Raw genomic sequence first — 23,799 nt, 5'->3', positions numbered from 1 at the left:
TAAGCTTCTAACTTAATTCTTAAGCAATGAAATTTTGTTTTTATTTCTATTTATATAGTTTAAAAAAAACATTACATTTTCATTGTAACATTATAATACTTTATAAAAAATGTAAGACAAATAAAATAAGGGGTAGAAGAAATTAATCATGAAAATATTCTCCCACTAAAAATTACAAATCAAATTGAGCCCCTTATTACTTTTAATATAATTATTCTTCTCTCATGAATGACATGTGAAGAAATGAAAGGACCCAGTTATTGAATAATTAGTTAAACGTAATCTATAAGACACTGTTAATCCAATAGAAATATAAAATAAAATTGAATAAATAAAAATATGTAAATAATTTATTGATATAAATTCAACAACTAATCCTTACAATAAAACCCTGATATAAAAGGCAAACCACATAAAGATAAATTACAAATATTAAAATAAGTACATGTTAAAGGCAAATGTTTAACTAAATCTCCTATTGAACGAATATCTTGGCAATTAAATAAATTATGAATAATATTACCAACACATAAAGAATAGAGCTTTAAATAAGGCAAGAATTAATAAATTAAAAAATGCTGATTTATATTCTCCTAATGCTAAAATAAATATTATTAAACCTAATTGCCTCAATGTTGATGAAGCAATAATTTTTTTTAAATCAAATTCAGAATTAGCTCCTAAACCTGATATAAATATTGTTATTGATGAAATAAATAATAAAGTTATTATTAAATTATTACTAAATGAAAAATTAAAACGAATTAATAAATAAACACCAGCAGTAACTAAGGTAGAATATTGAACTAAAGAAGAGACAGGAGTAGGTGCAGCCATAGCAGCAGGCAACCAAGAAGAAAAAGGAATTTGATATCTTTTTGTTATTGCTGCTAAAACTACTAAATATCTAATTAATTGTATAATATAATCTTCTTTTATAATTTCTAAATAAAAAATAAAATTTCATCTACCAAAATTTAATATTCAAACAATCGATTTTACTAATGTTACATCACCAATTGGATTTCTTGAAGTAGCTAATATTCCAGTTATGAATTTTTCTAAATTTTGATGATAAATTAGTGAACAATGAGAAACTAAACCTAAAAAACAAATATTACAACCAATGAAATAAACCGATTTATATATATATATATATATATATATATATATATATATATATATATATATATATATATATATATATATATATATATATATATATATATATATATATATATATATACCCAGATATACACTCTTCTCTATAAAAACTTACTATAGAAAAATTAAATAAAACAAAACTTATAAATAGTAAAGATATTCAATCTAACAAAATAAATATTACTAGAATTTATTATTAAAAAATTAAATTCTAGAATATAGGATAAATTAATAATTAATAAATATAATGAGAACCTTAATAATACTAATCTTAAATATAAAAGTAATATAAATATAATACATAAATATAAAATAGATAAAATAGATAAATATAATTTCTCCTGTTAAATTTAACAAAGGAGGCGCAGCTATATTAGAAGAAAATGAAAATCAAATTAATCTCAAATTAGGTATAATATTCAATAAACCTTCATTTAATTATAAACTTCGACTATGAATACGCTCATAAGAAATATTAGCTCAACAAAATAAACCTGAAGAACATGAGCCATGAGCCAATATTATTAATAGAGACCCCGACAATCCCCAATAATTTAAAGTTATATTTCCAGCTAAAACTAAACTTATATAAGAAACAGAAGAATAAGCAATCAAAGATTTTATATCACTTTGACGAATACAAATTAATGAAACAAATTAAACTAAAATATAAGTTAAATTTATAATCAATAAATATAATGAAAATCCTAATAATATTAATCTCAAATATAAAAATATTACAAAATAAATATAACAAATAATTTAAAATCTTTATTTATATCTTTAGTATCACAAACTAATATTTTTATTAAACTATTTAGATTAAATTCATTGTACTAAAAATTCCAATTTTATAAACAATAAATTTAAATGTAATTGTAAAATTATTAGTAAATATTCACGAATTAACCCTCTATTAAATATATATAATCCTGAATAATATTGACCATGTTGAGTATATGAATATAAAAACAATAAATAAACAGCTCTAAAAAATGATATTAAAGATAAAAATAATATACTAAATAAACTAAAAGATAAAATCCTATTGATTAATATAATTTCTCTTATTAAATTTAATGAAGGTGGAGCAGCCATATTATAAGAAACTAACAAAAATCAAATTAACCTTAAATTAGGTATAATATTTAATAAACCTTTATTTAAATATAGCCTTCGACTATGAATTCGTTCATAAGAAATATTAGCTAAACAAAATAAACCTGAAGAACAGAAACCATGAGCTAATATGTAATAAAGCTCCTCATAATCCTCAATAATTTAAGTTAAGTTAAGTTAAGTTATAATTCCCGCTAAAACTAAACTTATATGAGAAACAGAAGAGTAAGTAATTAAAGATTTTATATCACTTTGACGAATACAAATAAAAGAAACAATAAAACCCTCTAATAAACAAATAATTATAAAAAAATATTTAAATTTATTAAAAATTGCTTAAAAATAAGTATAAACGGTAAAAGTCCATATCCTCCTAATTTTAATATAATTATTGAACCAGAGATAGGGGCCTCTACATGTGCCTTAGGAGGTCATAACTGTAAAAATATATTGGAATTTTAACAAAAAAAATTAAATTAATACATAAAAATGTAAAAATAGAAGTTGAATTTTGATGCATACAAATAATATAGTTGAATAATATTTTTCTATTAAATATAAAAATCATAATTTATATAGGTAATAATATTAATAAGTATGAAATAATAAATAGATATCAGCCTCTAAACGCTCAGGTTGACATCCTCAACCATTAATCGACATTGACGTAGGAATTAAACTAATTTCAAAATATAAATAAAAAATTCATAAATTAAGAGAAAAAATGTCAAATATGAGCTTAATAATAAAATAATTAAAATTATTATTACTAAATGATAATATTCATTATTAGTATACAATTTTACTCTAGCTGAAATTATTAAGCTACAAATTCAAAAACCTAGAAAAATTAAACAATAAGACAATATATCGTAACCCTAAAAAAATATTAAATATTGAAAAGCTCAAAAAATCACCTATTAAAAATAAATATGAAAGATAAGATAAAAAAAATTACCGTATTAACCAAAAGCTCTTAAAACTTAAAGAAATCAATATTAATAACCCTAATAAATACATTATCATAAAAATGAAAAAGTTGTAATATAATCATCACCATGAATACGAACAATTAAAATTAATATAGACAGTCCTAATCCTTCTTCACATACTCTTATTGTTAAATAAATCATAGAAAAAAATATTCATAAGTTATATTTCTTAAATATAAAAATAACCTAAAATTCAAAGAAATAACAATAAATTCCAATCTTAATAATATTATTAATAAATGTTTTCGATTTAAAACAAATATTAACCCACCAGAAAAAAATATAATTATTAATAAATATATTGACATTAACGTTTTAATAATTTAAATAAAATATTGGTCTTGTAAACCAAAAATAAGGTTTCTTTTAAAACTTCAGATATAAATAATATTCATCATTAATCTCCAAAATTTATATTTTATTTAAACTAATATCTGATATAATTATATTTTTTCCTATATTATTTATATTATCATTAATATTTATTTTTATAAGTAGTAGTATTAACTTGTGGTTTAATACTCTTAATACAAACTTTAACAATTGCTCTTATTAGTAGACTCATAAGTCTAAATTATTGATATTCTTACATATAAATAAAAAAACACATATTATTCTTATAAACAAAATATTTCCATATTACGCTAAAAAAATTATGACAAATCCGATCAAGGATTTATATTCAACATTAAATCCAGAAACTAATTCTGATTCTCCTTCAGCAAAATCAAAAGGTGTTCGATTAGTTTCAGCTAATCTTGAAACTAACCATTTAAACACAATGGTAATAATAAATACATGAATCAAATAAATTCTTGATATTTAATTAAATCAATTAAATTTACACTTAAAATTAAAAATAAAAAAGATATTAAAATTAACGCTAATCTTACTTCATAAGAAATTGTTTGTGCTACTGAAGGAAGCCTACGTAATATCAGCCAGCTAATATGATTGTATAAACACTTGAACTTGAAACAGCTAAAAAAAATAAAATCGTTAAATTAAACCTAATATTAATTCTAATAAATGGTATACATATTCATATAAATAAAGATAATAATAAATTAAAAATAGGAGATAAATAATATAGATTAAAATTTGCTATAAAAGGATAAATTTGCTCTTTACTAAATAATTCAATGGCCTCCCTAAAAGGTTGAATTAAACCAATAAATCCTACTTTATTTGGACCTTTACGAATCTGAATTTATCCTAAAACCTTACTTTCTAACAACGTTAAAAAAGCAATTCTAATTAATACACAAATAATTAAAATTAATTTTGAAATTATAATTATTAAAAAATCTTTTAATATCAAGTATTATTTGTAATATAAATTACATTTTAAGATTCTAAATTCATTGCACTAATCTGCCAAAATAATTATTTTATTTCAAAATATAAAAATATTTTTTTCATTTGGTCCTTTCGTACTAAAATGTTAAATTTAATTAAAGATAGAAACCAATCTGGCTTAAACCGGTTTAAACTCAGATCATGTAAAATTTTAAAAGACGAACAGACTTAATTAATTAGCTTCTGCACCAATTATAAACTTTAATCCAACATCGAGGTCGCAATCATTATTAGCTCTAATAAAATTACGCTGTTATCCCTAAGGTAATTTTATCTTATAATCAAAACATTTGGATCAATTATTTATTAATTAATAAAAAAATATAAAAAAAGTTCATTAAATTTTTAAATCGCCCCAATCAAATAATTTTTAAATATAAAAAAATTAATTCTAAATCTTTTATATAAAAAATTATAAAACTCTATAGGGTCTTCTCGTCTTTTAATATTATTTAAGCTTTTGAACTTAAAAATAAAATATTATAAAAATTAAATAGAGACATTCATTCAACCCTTCATTCCAGCTTTCAATTAAAAAACTAATGATTATGCTACCTTAGCACGGTCAAAATACCGCGGCTATTCAATATATTCAGAGGGCAGACCAGACTTTAAATTTAACACAAAAAGACATGTTTTTAATAAACAGGCGAAAAAATATTTGCCGAATTCCTTTATTTAACCTAATAAAAAAATTTTAAACTTATAAATTTATATACTAATTTTATCATTATTACTAAATTTTTTATATTTAAATTTATATTTTAATAAAAAATTTATAGTAAATAAAAATTATATAATTTTAATTATAAATTATAACATACTTCAAAATATGAAAATTTTTAATCCTAATTCTATAATTTCATTATCAATATCCTAATAAAAATTTATTTTTAAGCTCATCTCTAAAAATATTAACTATTAATAATATAATAATATTAAAAAATATTTATATTAATTAATAAATAAATTAAATTTTTCTCTTAAAAAACTAGATATATTTAAAAACGAATAAAATTTCATTACAAAAAAAATATTTAAAATTATTTATTCTACAATAAAAATTTTCATTTTTTAGCTCTTTTAAATTCGAAAAAATTAAATATATAAATATTATTTAATAAACCCTGATACACAAGGTACAAAAAATCAATTTTTCTTTTTTTAATGATAAAATTTTCTTTCATAATACAATTTACTATAATTAAATAAATTTTTTCTTTCAATAATAAAATAAATTTTACTTAAATTAAAACTTTATAACTTAAAAAATAATAAAATTCTTATTTCAAATTGAATTGAATTTCACAATTAACTTTTTAATGTAACTAAAATACTTTTTAATCAAGCTCTAATTTGTATTCTAGACTCACTTTCCAGTAAGTCTACTTACTACGACTTATTCCATATTATATGAAAGCGACGGGCGATATGTGCATATTTTAGAGCTAAAATCATTTTAATTAATTTATTAAAATTACTATCAAATACAAATTTAAATTTTTAATAATAAAAATTATCCAAAAATATTTTTATCGTAACCCATTAATATTATATATAAATTGCACCTTGATCTGATAAATTTTATAATATTAAATTCTAAATTTTTATAATTTTAATAAAATATTCAATTACGATGATATACAAACTAATAATATAAGTAAATTAAATCGTGGATTATCATTTACAGAACAGGTTCCTCTGAAAAGACTAAAATACCGCCAAAATTTTTAATTTTCAAGAACATTACTATTACTCATTTAATATTTTTAATTACATTTAAAATAATAGGGATTCTAATCCTAGTCTATACTTTAAATTTTTAAACCTCATTAACAAATTTAAATTTTTAAATAAAATTTTTAAATTTCTCTTATTAAATTTCATATTAAAATTATTATTTACCACTAATTTCTATTAATAAAATTAAATTATATTATTTGTATAACCGCAACTGCTGGCACAAATTTTGTTAATAATACTTACTATTTCTAAATCTAAATTTCTCTAATATATAATTTTAATCACTGTTAAATTCTTCTATAAAATAATTTACACATAATAAAAAATAACACCTAATTTTCAAGTTAAAATAAAACTTTCAAAATATAAACAATTAAATAAACATAAAATGAACTTCCTGCCTGTAAAAATTTTTCCCACTGACTTAAATTGAAAACAAATTATTCTTCAAATTTATTTTTTAAATTTTAACCTATTTTAATTTAAAATTTTATGACAAAATCAAATTCTTTTCCTATATGAGAACTAAGTAACAATTTTTAATAAAATCCTAATTTAATAACCTAAAAATTTAAATAAATTAAATAGACCTGCACCCCTTAATGCAAGTTACAAAATAATTGATTCAAATTTTCAGTCAAATACATTCCATAAATTAAATTGACCTGCACCCCTTAATGCAAGTTACAAAATAATTGATTCAAATTTTCAGTTAAATCAATTCCATAAATTAAATTGACCCGTACCCCTTAATGCAAGTTACAAAATAATTGATTCAAATTTTCAGTTAAATTAATTCCATAAATTAAATTGACCCGTACCCCTTAATGCAAATTACAAAATAATTGATTCAAATTTTCAGTTAAATTAATTCCATAAATTAAATTGACCCGTACCCCTTAATGCAAATTACAAAATAATTGATTCAAATTTTCAGTTAAATTCATCCCATAAATTAAAAATTTTAACCTCAAAATTTAATAAAAATACAACTCTTTAAAATTTTCTATTAACAAAAAAATGGAGGTTTTTTAAAAAAAAGTAACTATTAAGCTATAATTTTAAATAATTTTAAAAATCAAATTAACTAACTAAAATAATAAAGAAAAAAATATTTTTTTTGAATTTTTTATAAAAAAATTGAATTTTATGAAAATTATTTTTAAACTTAAACTTTTGATAATTTTAATAAAATATAGACATAAAAACAAACTATATCCCAAAAATTCTATATTTTTATTGTTCAATTATTTGAATTTTATATAAAAATAAAACAATTTTTAACAAATTAAATCCTCTAATCATATGAAACCTTATTTTATTATTAAAAAAAGAGGTTTTTTTATAGGTAAATAAAAGTTATATTAATTAAAGAATTATATAATATTTAATTAATTTATATTCTTTATAAATTTATACGTGATATACTTATAAATATATTATGGTTTAATATAATATTAATAATTCTCCATTCATAAATTGATAATATGGTAAATAAGATCTAAATGATTCTCTTTCTGGGATTTTCAATTTAAGTCTTTAAACTTTGTAATAGTTTTCTATATATATAACAATCGAATTAATTCATAAGTTTAATAGTTTATAAATTATTATTATTTATATTTATATAAAGTTACTAGAAACTATTAACATTATTAAAAATCTCATACTAAATATACTCTTGGGTGATATCTACATTTCTATTATTTTAATTAATTAAACATTTATATTAGAAAAACCCATATACTTGAAATTTTTAAAGAAAATTTTCATGATTCATTGACTTTTACCGTTAGTGTAAAAAAATTTACAAAAAAATGCACAAAATCCTGATGCAAAAAATGTGCAAAAAATGCACAAAAATGCACATTTTTTTTCTAAAAAAAAAATTTTTTTAAATTACTTTTTTTGGTAAATTAAAAACTTTATGTTTAACTAAAAACTTGTTTTTTAAAAAAATAATGATGTGCCTGAAAAAAGGGTAATTTTGATAGAATTAATTATGTGTAATACACCCCCCAAAAAAATTACACTTAATAGATTAAACTATTTCTTTTAACATCAAAAGTTAATATACATCTCATATTAAAGTGTAAAAAAGGTAAGCTAAATTTAAGCTACTGGGTTCATACCCCATTTATAAAGGTTTCTTTCCTTTTTAATAATAAAATTATATAAAATACTATTCTTTAACTCAATAATAATTGGGACATTAATTTCAGTTTCAGCTTATTCTTCATTTAATACATGAATTGGTCTTGAAATTAATCTTTTAAGAATTATCCCTTTAATAAAATCAAATAAAAATATTTACCCTGCAGAAGCATCTTTAAAATATTTTATTACCAAAGCCTTAGCCTCTACTATTATTTTATTTGCTGTAATTATATCATTAATCTCCTCAGATGATATCCCTAATAATTCTGATACTTGATTAATGATAACCCTTAACTCAGCATTATTAACAAAATTAGGAGCTGCTCCCTTTCACTCCTGATTTCCCGAAGTAATAGATGGATTAAATTGAATAAACGGACTTATTTTATTAACATGACAAAAATTAGCCCCTATAATTTTAGTGATGTATAATTTAAGTATAACCCAATTTTTAACATTTGTAATTATTACTTCTTTTATTGTAGGAGGAATTTTAGGATTAAATCAAACAAGTTTACGAAAAATTATAGCTTATTCTTCAATTAATCATATTGGTTCAATACTCGCAGGAATAATGAATTCTAAATTACTTAATTTGATTAGTATATTTTATTATCTATTTTTTTATTAGGTTAAATATTATTATTTTTTTTTATAAAACTAAATTTATTTAACCTAAACCAGCTTTTTAATGCATTGAATACGAATAAATTAATGAAATTATTTTTTATTTTAAATTTTTTATCTTTAGGGGGTTTACCCCCCTTTTTAGGGTTTCTTCCAAAATGAATTGTAGTTAATAACTTAATTTTAAATAAAATATATTCTCTAAGATTAATTTTAATCATTACAACGTTAATTACCTTATACTTTTATATTCGGTTAACATTTTCTTTATTAACTATTTTAATAACAGAAAATCTAGTTAAACCAACAAAATTTAACAATTTTATCTTTTTATTTTTGAATGTATTTACTTTACTTTACTTTAAGGATTTAAGTTAAGTTAAATTATCAACCTTCAAAGTTGATTATTTATTTGATCTAAGCCTTAAAAATTATTTACCTTTATATTTGCAATTTAATATCATACTTGATTATAAGGCTTGGTAAAAGAATATTAATATTAATAAATAAATTTACAATTTATCGCCTGAACTCGGCCATTTTACCGAATAAATGGTTGTTTTCAACAAATCATAAAGATATTGGAACATTATATTTTATTTTTGGAATCTGGGCTGGAATAGTAAGTACTTCCCTTAGAGTACTAGTACGAACAGAGTTAGGAAGACCCGGAACTTTGATTGGAAATGATCAAATTTATAATGTAATCGTAACTGCTCATGCATTTATCATAATTTTTTTTATGGTAATGCCAATTATAATTGGAGGTTTTGGAAACTGATTAATCCCTTTAATAATTGGTGCCCCAGATATAGCCTTTCCCCGAATAAATAATATAAGTTTTTGATTATAACCTCCCTCTTTATTTCTTATAATTATAAGAAGAATTGTAGAAAGGGGTGCAGGAACTGGATGAACAGTTTACCCCCCTCTTTCATCTAATATTGCACATTGAGGATCTTCAGTAGATTTAGCCATTTTTAGTTTACACTTAGCTGGAATTTCGTCAATTCTAGGTGCTATTAATTTTATTACTACAGTAATTAATATACGACCTAAAGGTATAACTTTAGATCGAATACCTTTATTTATATGAGCTGTTGTAATTACAGCAATCCTTTTACTATTATCTTTACCAGTTTTAGCAGGAGCTATTACTATATTATTAACTGATCGAAATCTGAATACTTCTTTTTTTGACCCTGCTGGAGGTGGGGACCCAATCTTATATCAACATTTATTTTGATTTTTTGGACCCCCTGAAGTTTATATTTTAATTCTCACAGGTTTTGGTTTAATTTCTCGTATTGTAAGACAAGAGAGTAGAAAAAAATAAGCTTTTGGGACATTAGGAATAATTTATGCTGTAATAGCAATTGGTTTATTAGCGTTTATTGTTTGAGCTCATCATATATTTACAGTAGGCATAGATGTAGACACTCGAGCTTATTTTACATCAGCTACTATAATTATTGCAGTTCCTACTGGAATCAAAGTTTTTAGATGATTAGCTACTTTTCATGGATCGAGAATTAATTATAGACCGGCAAAATTATGGACACTAGGATTTATTTTTTTATTTACAGTTGGAGGATTAACGGGACTAGTCTTAGCTAATTCTTCAATTGATATTGTTTTACATGATACTTATTATGTTGTATCCCACTTTCATTATGTTCTTTCTATAGGTGCAGTATTTGCAATTATAGCAGGAATTGTTCAATGATTCCCTTTATTCACGGGTCTAACCTTAAATAATTTCTACTTAAAAATTCAATTTTTTATTATATTTATTGGAGTAAATTTAACATTTTTTCCACAACATTTTTTAGGACTAATAGGAATACCACGACGATATTCAGATTACCCTGATATTTTTACTCTATGAAATATTGTTTCATCAATTGGGTCTTTAATTTCCCTTATTAGAGTAATTTTTTTATTATTTATTTTTTGAGAGGCTTTCTCTATACAACGAAAAAGAATTAGTTCATTAAGAATGAATTCTTCAATTGAATGATTACAATTTAACCCACCAGCAGAACACAGTTATTCTGAATTATCAATATTATCTGCTAATTTCTAATATGGCAGATTAGTGCATTGGACTTAAACCCCAAACATAAAGTTTAAACTTTTTTTAGAAATTTCAACTTGAAAAAGTTTCATATTACAAGATAGAGCATCACCTTTAATAGAACAATTATCATATTTTCATGATCATGCTTTAATAATTTTAGTAATTATTACTGTTTTAGTAGGACAATTACTATTTTCATTATTTTTTAATAAATTTTTACATCGTTACTTATTAGAAGGTCAATTAATTGAAATTATTTGAACTATTTTACCAACTATTATTTTAGTTTTTATTGCTATTCCTTCACTTCGATTAATCTACATCCTAGATGAAATTAATAACCCAATAATTACTATTAAAACAATTGGACATCATGATACTGATCTTATGAATATTCAGATTTTAAAACTATTGAATTTGACTCATATATAGTTCCAATTAATGATATAAATTCATTTAATTTTCGTCTTTTAGATGTAGAAAACCGGGTAATAATTCCATTTTGAATCAAATACATATTCGATTATTAGTTACATCTGCAGATGTGATTCATTCATGAACAATTCATTCACTAGGAGTAAAAATTGATGGTACTCCGGGACGATTAAATCAAACAAGATTTTCAATTAATCGATCAGGAATATTTTACGGACAATGTTCAGAAATTTGTGGATCTAACCATAGATCTCACATAAATACTTTTCTAAATGAATTATTAAAATAATTGAATTATCATTAGATGGCTGAAATTAAGCAATGGAATTTTAAATCATCTATAATATTATAACGGAAATTTAGTTAATTTATAACATTAGCTTGTCAAGCTAAAATAATCATTTTGATAATTTTTAATTCCACAAATAATACCTTTATACTGATTAACATTAATATTTTTCTTTTTAAGAATCTTCTTTTGTTTTAATAATTTAAATTATTTTAATTTTTTTTTATAAAATTGAAACAACTGAAACTAAAACTAATAAAATAAATTTTAATTGAAAATGATAATAAATTTATTCTCATCATTTGATCCTAGTTCAAATTTTAACTTTTCATTAAATTGATTAAGAACCTTAATTGGATTAAGAATTATTCCTCCATTATTTTGATTAGTTCCTTCACGATTTAATATTTTTTGAAATAAAATTATTTTAACTTTACATAAAGAATTTAAAATTTTATTAGGAAATTATAAATCGCAAGGAAGAACCTTAATCTTTATTTCTTTATCTTCTATTATTTTATTTAATAATTTCTTAGGTTTATTCCCTTATATTTTTACAAGAACAAGGCATATAACTTTAACGTTAAGATTAGCTCTACCATTATGAGTAAGATTTATAATTTATGGGTGATTAAATAATACTATTCATATATTAGCTCATTTAGTTCCTCAAGGAACTCCTCCAATTCTTATACCTTTTATTGTATGTATTGAAACTATTAGAAACGTAATTCGACCCGGAACCTTGGCTATCCGTTTATCAGCAAATATAATTGCTGGTCATTTATTAATAACTTTGTTGGGTAACACAGGACCAATAATAACAATTACCTCAGTAAATTTACTAATTATTGTTCAAATTTCACTTTTAACACTCGAATCAGCAGTTGCAATTATTCAATCTTACGTTTTTACTATTTTAAGAACTTTATATTTTAAACAAGTAAATTAATCTCGATACATAAAAATCACCCTTTTCACTTAGTTGATATTAGCCCATGGCCTTTATTAGGGGCATTAGGAGCTATAACTACAATAATAGGATTAATTAAATGATTTCATTTATATAATAATAACCTATTAATAATCGGGTTATTAATTACAATATTAATTATATATCAATGATGACGGGATATCGTTCGAGAAGGGACCTATCAAGGATTACACACTTTCTTAGTTACTAAAGGATTACGTTGAGGTATAATTTTATTTATTACATCTGAAGTATTTTTTTTATTTCTTTTTTTTGAGAATTTTTCCATAGATCATTAGCTCCTAGAATTGAATTAGGATTATTATGACCTCCTAAAGGAATCCAAACATTCAACCCAATTGAAATTCCTCTTCTTAACACTTTAATTTTATTAACATCAGGATTAACTGTAACATGAGTCCATCACAGATTGATAGAAAATAATTTTACTCAAGGCCTCCAAGGATTAATTTTTACAGTTATTCTAGGAATCTACTTTACAATCCTACAAGGATATGAATATATCGAAGCTCCGTTTTCTATTGCAGATTCAGTTTATGGCTCTTCTTTTTTCATAGCAACAGGATTCCATGGTTTACATGTAATTATTGGAACAACATTTTTATTAATTTGTACAATTCGTCAATTTTTAAATCATTTTTCTTCTATCCACCATTTCGGATTTGAAGCAGCTGCCTGATACTGACACTTTGTTGATGTAGTATGATTATTCTTATATATTTCTATATATTGATGAGGTAGATAATTTATATAATATAAAAATTATATTTGACTTCCAATCAAAAAATCAACTAACATTATAAATTATTCAATAATTTTAATTATCTTTATTTTTATTTTACTGTGAGGTTTATACCATGAATGAAACCAAGGAGCATTAAATTGAATTAATTAGGATAATAGTTAATTATAACATTTAAGTTGCATTTAAAAATTATTGAATAAATCAATTTATCTTAAATAAGAAGCAAAATATTGTATTTAGTTTCGACCTAAAAGTTTGATTTTATATAAATCCTTATTTTTAATTGAATCCAAAAAGAGGTCTATCACTGTTAATGATCAAAATGAGTTATTCTCCAATCAAAGAAATAAGAAAATTAAGAATAAGCTTCTAACTTAATTCTCAAGCAATGAAATTTTGTTTTTATTTCTATTTATATAGTTTAAAAAAAACATTACATTTTCATTGTAAAATTAGATTTTTTCTTATAAATACTTAAAAGTCTTTAACTTCCTTAATTTCTTCAAAATTACACTCTTTATAAGCTATTTAAGTAAATATTTAATAATAAAAATATTAATAAAAAAATTAATAATAATAAATAAATTTTTAAATGATTAATAATTGTATTAAAGTTAACATTTTCAAATTTTTTGATATTTGTTGACCACCATAATATTCTAATCAACCTTGATCAAAAATTTTTAAATATAATTTTCCTATATATAACGGTAAATAATTAACCCCTAATGTAGATAAATAAGGCATATTTCATATTATACTTATAAATAACCTTGAAGTTAAAAATTTTAAAGTTAATAATTGATAAGAAAGTTTAAATTTAGCTAATTCATACCCTAACCACCCTCCAATTATAATTACAAATAAAGTTAATATTTTTATAAAAAAAGTTAAACAAATAAAATAAGGTGTAGAAAAAAGTAATCATGAAAATAATCTACCTCTAAAAACAACAAATAAAATTAACCCTCTTATTCCTTTTAATATAATTATTCTTCCTTCTTGAATAATATGCAAAGACATAAAATTAAAACTTCCAATTATTGAATAATAAGTTAAACGAAACCTATAAGAAATGGTTAATCCAATAGAAATATGAAAAATTAAATAAATATAAATATTTAAATAATTTATTGATATAAATTCAACTACTAAATCTTTAGAATAAAATCCTGATATAAAAGGTAAACCACATAAAGATAAATTACAAATATTTAAATAAGTACATGTTAGAGGTAAATGTTTAACTAACCCACCTATAAAACGAACAATTAAATAAGTTATGAATAATATTACCTGCACACATAAATAGTAAAGCTTTAAATAAAGCATGAATTAATAAATGAAAAAATGCTGATTTATATTCCCCTATTGCTAAAATTGATATTATTAAACCTAATTGTCTTAAAGTTGATAAAGCAATAATTTTTTTTAAATCAAATTCAAAACTAGCCCCTAAACCTGATATAAATATTGTTATTGATGAAATAAATAATAAAATTATTATTAAATTATTACTAAATGAAAAATTAAAACGAATTAATAAATAAACACCAGCAGTAACTAAGGTAGAAGATTGAACTAAAGAAGAGACAGGAGTAGGTGCAGCCATAGCAGCAGGCAACCAAGAAGAAAAAGGAATTTGAGCCCTTTTTGTTATTGCCGCTAAAAATACTAAATACCTAATTAATTGTATAATATAATCTTCCTTTATAATTTCTAAATAAAAAATAAAATTTCATCTACCAAAATTTAATATTCAAGCAATAGATATCCATAAAGCTACATCACCAATTCGATTACTTAAAGCAGTTAATATTCCAGTTCTAAGACTTTTTAAATTTTGATAATAAATAACCAAACAATAAGAAACTAATCCCAATCCATCTCAACCCAATAAAATAGAAATTAAATTTGGTGAAATAATTAATAATATTATAGATAGAACAAATATTACAACCAATAAAATAAATCGATTTTTATAAATATCCCCAGATATATATTCCTCCCTATAAAAAATTACTATAGAAGAAATAAATAAAACAAAACTTATAAACAACACAGATATTCAATCTAACAAAACAACAAAATAAATATTAGTAGAATTTAATATTATAAAATTAAGCTCTAAAATATAAGTTAAATTTATAATCAATATACACTCTTCTCTATAAAAACTTACTATAGAAAAATTAAATAAAACAAAACTTATAAATAGTAAAGATATTCAATCTAACAAAATAAATATTACTAGAATTTATTATTAAAAAATTAAATTCTAGAATATAGGATAAATTAATAATTAATAAATATAATGAGAACCTTAATAATACTAATCTTAAATATAAAAGTAATATAAATATAATACATAAATATAAAATAGATAAATAAATATAAAATAGATTAAATGCATTGAACTAAAAACTCTATTTTTATAAGAAGTAGATTTGAAGGTAATCAATGTAAAATTATTAATAAATTTTCACAAACCATGCTGGGTATAAGAATATAAAAATAAAGAATAAACAGCCCTAAAAATGATATTAAAGATGAAAATAATATTCTAAATAAACTAAAAGCTGAAATTTTATTAATTAATATAATTTCTCCTGTTAAATTTAACAAAGGAGGCGCAGCTATATTAGAAGAAAATGAAAATCAAATTAATCTCAAATTAGGTATAATATTCAATAAACCTTCATTTAATTATAAACTTCGACTATGAATACGCTCATAAGAAATATTAGCTCAACAAAATAAACCTGAAGAACATGAGCCATGAGCCAATATTATTAATAGAGACCCCGACAATCCCCAATAATTTAAAGTTATATTTCCAGCTAAAACTAAACTTATATAAGAAACAGAAGAATAAGCAATCAAAGATTTTATATCACTTTGACGAATAAAAATTAATGAAACAAATTAAACTAAAATATAAGTTAAATTTATAATCAATAAATATAATGAAAATCCTAATAATATTAATCTCAAATATAAAAATATTACAAAATAAATATAACAAATAATTTAAAATCTTTATTTATATCTTTAGTATCACAAACTAATATTTTTATTAAACTATTTAGATTAAATTCATTGTACTAAAAATTCCAATTTTATAAACAATAAATTTAAAGGTAACCAATGTAAAATTATTAGTAAATATTCACGAATTAACCCTCTATTAAATATATATAATCCTGAATAATATTGACCATGTTGAGTATATGAATATAAAAACAATAAATAAACAGCTCTAAAAAATGATATTAAAGATAAAAATAATATACTAAATAAACTAAAAGATAAAATCCTATTGATTAATATAATTTCTCTTATTAAATTTAATAAAGGTGGAGCAGCCATATTATAAGAAACTAACAAAAATCAAATTAACCTTAAATTAGGTATAATATTTAATAAACCTTTATTTAAATATAGCCTTCGACTATGAATTCGTTCATAAGAAATATTAGCTAAACAAAATAAACCTGAAGAACAGAAACCATGAGCTAATATATAATAAAGCTCCTCATAATCCTCAATAATTTAAAGTTATAATTCCCGCTAAAACTAAACTTATATGAGAAACAGAAGAGTAAGTAATTAAAGATTTTATATCACTTTGACGAATACAAATAAAAGAAACAATAAAACCCTCTAATAAACAAATAATTATAAAAAAATATTTAAATTTATTAAAAATTGCTTAAAAATAAGTATAAACGGTAAAAGTCCATATCCTCCTAATTTTAATATAATTATTGAACCAGAGATAGGGGCCTCTACATGTGCCTTAGGAAGTCATAACTGTAAAAATATATTGGAATTTTAACAAAAAAAATTAAATTAATACATAAAAATGTAAAAATAGAAGTTGAATTTTGATGCATACAAATAATATAGTTAAATAATATTTTTCTATTAAATATAAAAATCATAATTTATATAGGTAATAATATTAATAAGTATGAAATAATAAATAGATATCAGCCTCTAAACGCTCAGGTTGACATCCTCAACCAATAATCAACATTGACGTAGGAATTAAACTAATTTCAAAATATAAATAAAAAATTCATAAATTAAGAGAAAAAATGTCAAATATGAGCTTAATAATAAAATAATTAAAATTATTATTACTAAATGATAATATTCATTATTAGTATACAATTTTACTCTAGCTGAAATTATTAAGCTACAAATTCAAAAACCTAGAAAAATTAAACAATAAGACAATATATCGTAACCCTAAAAAAATATTAAATATTGAAAAGCTGAAAAAATCACCTATTAAAAATAAATATGAAAGATAAGATAAAAAAAATTACCGTATTAACCAAAAGCTCTTAAAACTTAAAGAAATCAATATTAATAACCCTAATAAATACATTATCATAAAAATGAAAAAGTTGTAATATAATCATCACCATGAATACGAACAATTAAAATTAATATAGACAGTCCTAATCCTTCTTCACATACTCTTATTGTTAAATAAATCATAGAAAAAAATATTCATAAGTTATATTTCTTAAATATAAAAATAACCTAAAATTCAAAGAAATAACAATAAATTCCAATCTTAATAATATTATTAATAAATGTTTTCGATTTAAAACAAATATTAACCCACCAGAAAAAAATATAATTATTAATAAATATATTGACATTAAAGTTTTAATAATTTAAATAAAATATTGGTCTTGTAAACCAAAAATAAGGTTTCTTTTAAAACTTCAGATATAAATAATATTCATCATTAATCTCCAAAATTTATATTTTATTTAAACTAATATCTGATATAATTATATTTTTTCCTATATTATTTATATTATCATTAATATTTATTTTTATAAGTAGTAGTATTAACTTGTGGTTTAATACTCTTAATACAAACTTTAACAATTGCTCTTATTAGTAGACTCATAAGTCTAAATTATTGATATTCTTACATATAAATAAAAAAACACATATTATTCTTATAAACAAAATATTTCCATATTACGCTAAAAAAATTATGGCAAATCCGATCAAGGATTTATATTCAACATTAAATCCAGAAACTAATTCTGATTCTCCTTCAGCAAAATCAAAAGGTGTTCGATTAGTTTCAGCTAATCTTGAAACTAACCATTTAAACACAATGGTAATAATAAATACATGAATCAAATAAATTCTTGATATTCAATTAAATCAATTAAATTTACACTTAAAATTAAAAATAAAAAAGATATTAAAATTAAAGCTAATCTTACTTCATAAGAAATTGTTTGTGCTACTGAAGGAAGCCTACGTAATATCAGCCAGCTAATATGATTGTATAAACACTTGAACTTGAAACAGCTAAAAAAAATAAAATCGTTAAATTAAACCTAATATTAATTCTAATAAATGGTATACATATTCATGTAAATAAAGATAATAATAAATTAAAAATAGGAAATAAATAATATAGATTAAAATTTGCTATAAAAGGATAAATTTGCTCTTTACTAAATAATTCAATGGCCTCCCTAAAAGGTTGAATTAAACCAATAAATCCTACTTTATTTGAACCTTTACGAATCTGAATTTATCCTAAAACCTTACTTTCTAACAACGTTAAAAAAGCAATTCTAATTAATACACAAATAATTAAAATTAATTTTGAAATTATAATTATTAAAAAATCTTTTAATATCAAGTATTATTTGTAATATAAATTACATTTAAAGATTCTAAATTCATTGCACTAATCTGCCAAAATAATTATTTTAATTCAAAATATAAAAATATTTTTTTCATTTGGTCCTTTCGTACTAAAATGTTAAATCTAATTAAAGATAGAAACCAACCGGGCTTAAACCGGTTTAAACTCAGATCATGTAAAATTTTAAAAGACGAACAGACTTAATTAATTAGCTTCTGCACCAATTATAAACTTTAATCCAACATCGAGGTCGCAACCATTATTATCGATTTGAACTCTCTAATAAAATTACGCTGTTATCCCTAAGGTAATTTTATCTTATAATCAAAACATTTGGATCAATTATTTATTAATTAATAAAAAAATATAAAAAAAGTTCATTAAATTTTTAAATCGCCCCAATCAAATAATTTTTAAATATAAAAAAATTAATTCTAAATCTTTTATATAAAAAATTATAAAACTCTATAGGGTCTTCTCGTCTTTTAATATTATTTAAGCTTTTGAACTTAAAAATAAAATATTATAAAAATTAAATAGAGACAGTCTTTTTTTCATTCAACCCTTCATTCCAGCTTTCAATTAAAAAACTAATGATTATGCTACCTTAGCACGGTCAAAATACCGCGGCTATTCAATATATTCAGAGGGCAGACCAGACTTTAAATTTAACACAAAAAGACATGTTTTTAATAAACAGGCGAAAAAATATTTGCCGAATTCCTTTATTTAACCTAATAAAAAAATTTTAAACTTATAAATTTATATACTAATTTTATCATTATTACTAAATTTTTTATATTTAAATTTATATTTTAATATAAAATTTATAGTAAATAAAAATTATATAATTTTAATTATAAATTATAACATACTTCAAAATATGAAAATTTTTAATCCTAATTCTATAATTTCATTATCAATATCCTAATAAAAATTTATTTTTAAGCTCATCCCTAAAAATATTAACTATTAATAATATAATAATATTAAAAAATATTTATATTAATTAATAAATAAATTAAATTTTTTTCTTAAAAAACTAGATATATTTAAAAACGAATAAAATTTCATTACAAAAAAAATATTTAAAATTATTTATTCTACAATAAAAATTTTAATTTTTTAGCTCTTTTAAATTCGAAAAAATTAAATATATAAATATTATTTAATAAACCCTGATACACAAGGTACAAAAAATCAATTTTTCTTTTTTTAATGATAAAATTCTCTTTCACAATACAATTTACTATAATTAAATAAATTTTTTCTTTCAATAATAAAATAAATTTTACTTAAATTAAAACTTTATAACTTAAAAAATAATAAAATTCTTATTTCAAATTAAATTGAATTTCACAATTAACTTTTTAATGTAACTAAAAGACTTTTTAATCAAGCTCTAATTTGTATTCTAGACTCACTTTCCAGTAAGTCTACTTACTACGACTTATTCCATATTATATGAAAGCGACGGGCGATATGTGCATATTTTAGAGCTAAAATCATTTTAATTAATTTATTAAAATTACTATCAAATACAAATTTAAATTTTTAATAATAAAAATTATCCAAAAATATTTTTATCGTAACCCATTAATATTATATATAAATTGCACCTTGATCTGATAAATTTTATAATATTAAATTCTAAATTTTTATAATTTTAATAAAATATTCAATTACGATGATATACAAACTAATAATATAAGAAAATTAAATCGTGGATTATCATTTACAGAACAGGTTCCTCTGAAAAGACTAAAATACCGCCAAAATTTTTAATTTTCAAGAACATTACTCTTACTCATTTAATATTTTTAATTACATTTAAAATAATAGGGTATGTAATCCTAGTTCTGAGACTTGATTAATAATAATTCTTAATTCAGCAATATTAACAAAATTAGGAGCTGCCCCCTTTCACTCCTGGTTTCCTGAAATAATAGAAGGACTAAATTGAATAAACAATCTTATTTTATTAACGTGACAAAAATTAGCCCCTATAATTTTAGTGATGTATAATTTAAGAATACCTCAATTTTTAACATTTGTAATTATTACTTCTTCTATTGTAGGAGGAATTTTGGGATTAAGTCAAACAAGCCTGTGAAAAATTATAGCTTATTCTTCAATTAATCATATTGGTTGAATACTTGCTGGAATATTAAATTCTAAGTTAATTTGGTAAGTATACTTTATTATTTATTTTTTTATTACTTTAAATATCGTTATTTTTTTATTTAACCTAAACCAACTTTTTAATGCATTAAATACGAATAAATTAATTAAATTATTTTTTATTTTAAATTTTTTATCTTTAGAAGGTTTACCGCCATTTCAGGATTCCTACCTAAATGAATTGTAATCAATAACATAAGTCAAATATACACTTTAAGAGTAATCTTAATTATTAATTACCCTATACTTTTATATTCGATTAACATTTTCCTCTCGAATTATTTTAATAGTAGAAAATCTGATTAAAGCAACAAAATTTAACAATTTCATTTTTCTATTCTTAAATGCATTCACTTTACTTAGCTTATGCCTCTGCACAAGGATTTTAAATATCCTTTAAGGATTTAAGTTAAGTTAAACTATCAACCTTCAAAGTTGATTATATATTTGATCTAAGCCTTAAAAATTATTTACCTTTATATTTGCAATTTAATATCATACTTGAATATAAGGCTTGGTAAAAGAATATTAATATTAATAAATAAATTTACAAGTTATCGCCTGAACTCAGTCATTTTACTGAGTAAATGGTTGTTTTCAACAAATCATAAAGATATTGAAACATTATATTTTATTTTTGGGATTTGAGCTGGAATAGTTGGTACCTCCCTTAGAGTACTAATACGCACAGAATTGGGAAAACCCGGAACTTTAATTGGAAATGATCAAATTTACAATGTTATCGTAACTGCTCATTCATTTATCATAATTTTTTTTTATAGTAATACCAAATATAATCGGTGGATTTGGAAACTGATTAGTTCCCTTAATAATCGGTGCTCCATAAAGGCATAGCATATCCCCGAATAAATTATATAAGTTTTTGAGGTGCAGGTACAGGATGAACGGTTTATCCCCTCCTTTCATCTAATATCGCACATGGTGGATCTTCAGTAGACTTAGCTATTTTTAGTTTACATTTAGCTGGTATACCTTCAATTATTTTAGGAGCAATTAATTTTATTAATACAGTAATTAATATACGACCTAAAGATATGACATTAGACCGTATACCTTTATTTGTTTGAGCAGTTGTTAGTTGTTATTACAACAATTCTTCTATTATTATCCCTACCAGTTTTAGCTGGGGCTATTATTATATTATTAACTGATCGAAATTTGAATACATCTTTTTTTGATATTGCCAGAGGAGGGGACCCAATTTTATATCAACATTTATTTTGATTTTTTGGACATACTAAAATTTATATTTTAATTATTCCTGGTTTTGTATTAATTTCTCATATTGTTAGACAACAAAGAAGAAAAAAAAAGCTTTTGGTACATTAGGTTTAATTTATGCCATAATAGCAATTGGACTACTAGGATTCATTGTATGAGCTCATCATATATTTACAGTAGGTATAGATGTTGACACCCGAGCTTATTTCACATCAGCTACTATAATTATTGTAGTTCCTAGTGGAATTAAAGTTTTTATATTATTAGCTACTTTTCATGGATTAAAAACTAACTAAGACCAGCAACATTATGAGCATCACGCTTTATTTTTTTATTTACAGTTGGAGGATTAACGGGAGTAGTCTTAGCTAATTCTTCAATTGATATTGTTTTACATGATACTTATTATGTTGTAGCCCACTTTCATTATGTTCTTTCTATAGGTGCAGTATTTGCAATTATAGCAGGAATTGTTCAATGATTCCCTTTATTCACGGGTCTAACCTTAAATAATTTCTACTTAAAAATTCAATTTTTTATTATATTTATTGGAGTAAATTTAACATTTTTTCCACAACATTTTTTAGGACTAATAGGAATACCACGACGATATTCAGATTACCCTGATATTTTCACTCTATGAAATATTGTTTCATCAATTGGGTCTTTAATTTCCCTTATTAGAGTAATTTTTTTATTATTTAGTTTTTGAGAAGCTTTCTCTATACAACCAAAAAGAATTACTTCATTAAGAATAAATTCTTCAATTTAATGATTACAATTTCTTCCTCCACAACTAAGCATTTAAATTCAGGATCTGATACTTAGATAGATCTATCAAGCTATTTCATATACTATGTTAGGTAATTTATTGATTGGTGTTTTATAATTCAATTAGTAGAAATAGATTGAATATTAAGGGTTTGACTGTAAGCTATTTTAATATTTTGTTATTTAAAGATTCCAGAAAGTTCAGG

At 21.6% G+C, this 23,799-nt stretch overlaps 4 pseudogenes; 2 read left to right on the top strand and 2 right to left on the bottom strand.

Annotated features, from left to right (window-relative positions):
- Positions 1-222: 222 nt before the first annotated feature.
- LOC130453060 (NADH-ubiquinone oxidoreductase chain 5-like) lies at positions 223-4,173 on the bottom strand (annotated as a pseudogene).
- A 4,168-nt stretch (positions 4,174-8,341) lies between these two features.
- On the top strand, positions 8,342-11,478 carry LOC130453059 (cytochrome c oxidase subunit 1-like; annotated as a pseudogene).
- A 3,015-nt stretch (positions 11,479-14,493) lies between these two features.
- Positions 14,494-22,438, bottom strand: LOC130453058 (NADH-ubiquinone oxidoreductase chain 5-like; annotated as a pseudogene).
- Positions 22,439-22,834: 396 nt separating this feature from the next.
- Positions 22,835-23,594, top strand: LOC130452976 (cytochrome c oxidase subunit 1-like; annotated as a pseudogene).
- Positions 23,595-23,799: the final 205 nt, after the last annotated feature.

This window comes from Diorhabda sublineata, chromosome 2 (genome assembly GCF_026230105.1).
Source record: "Diorhabda sublineata isolate icDioSubl1.1 chromosome 2, icDioSubl1.1, whole genome shotgun sequence".
Lineage (NCBI taxonomy): Eukaryota > Metazoa > Arthropoda > Insecta > Coleoptera > Chrysomelidae > Diorhabda > Diorhabda sublineata.
This window is presented reverse-complemented; position numbering and strand designations above follow the sequence as displayed.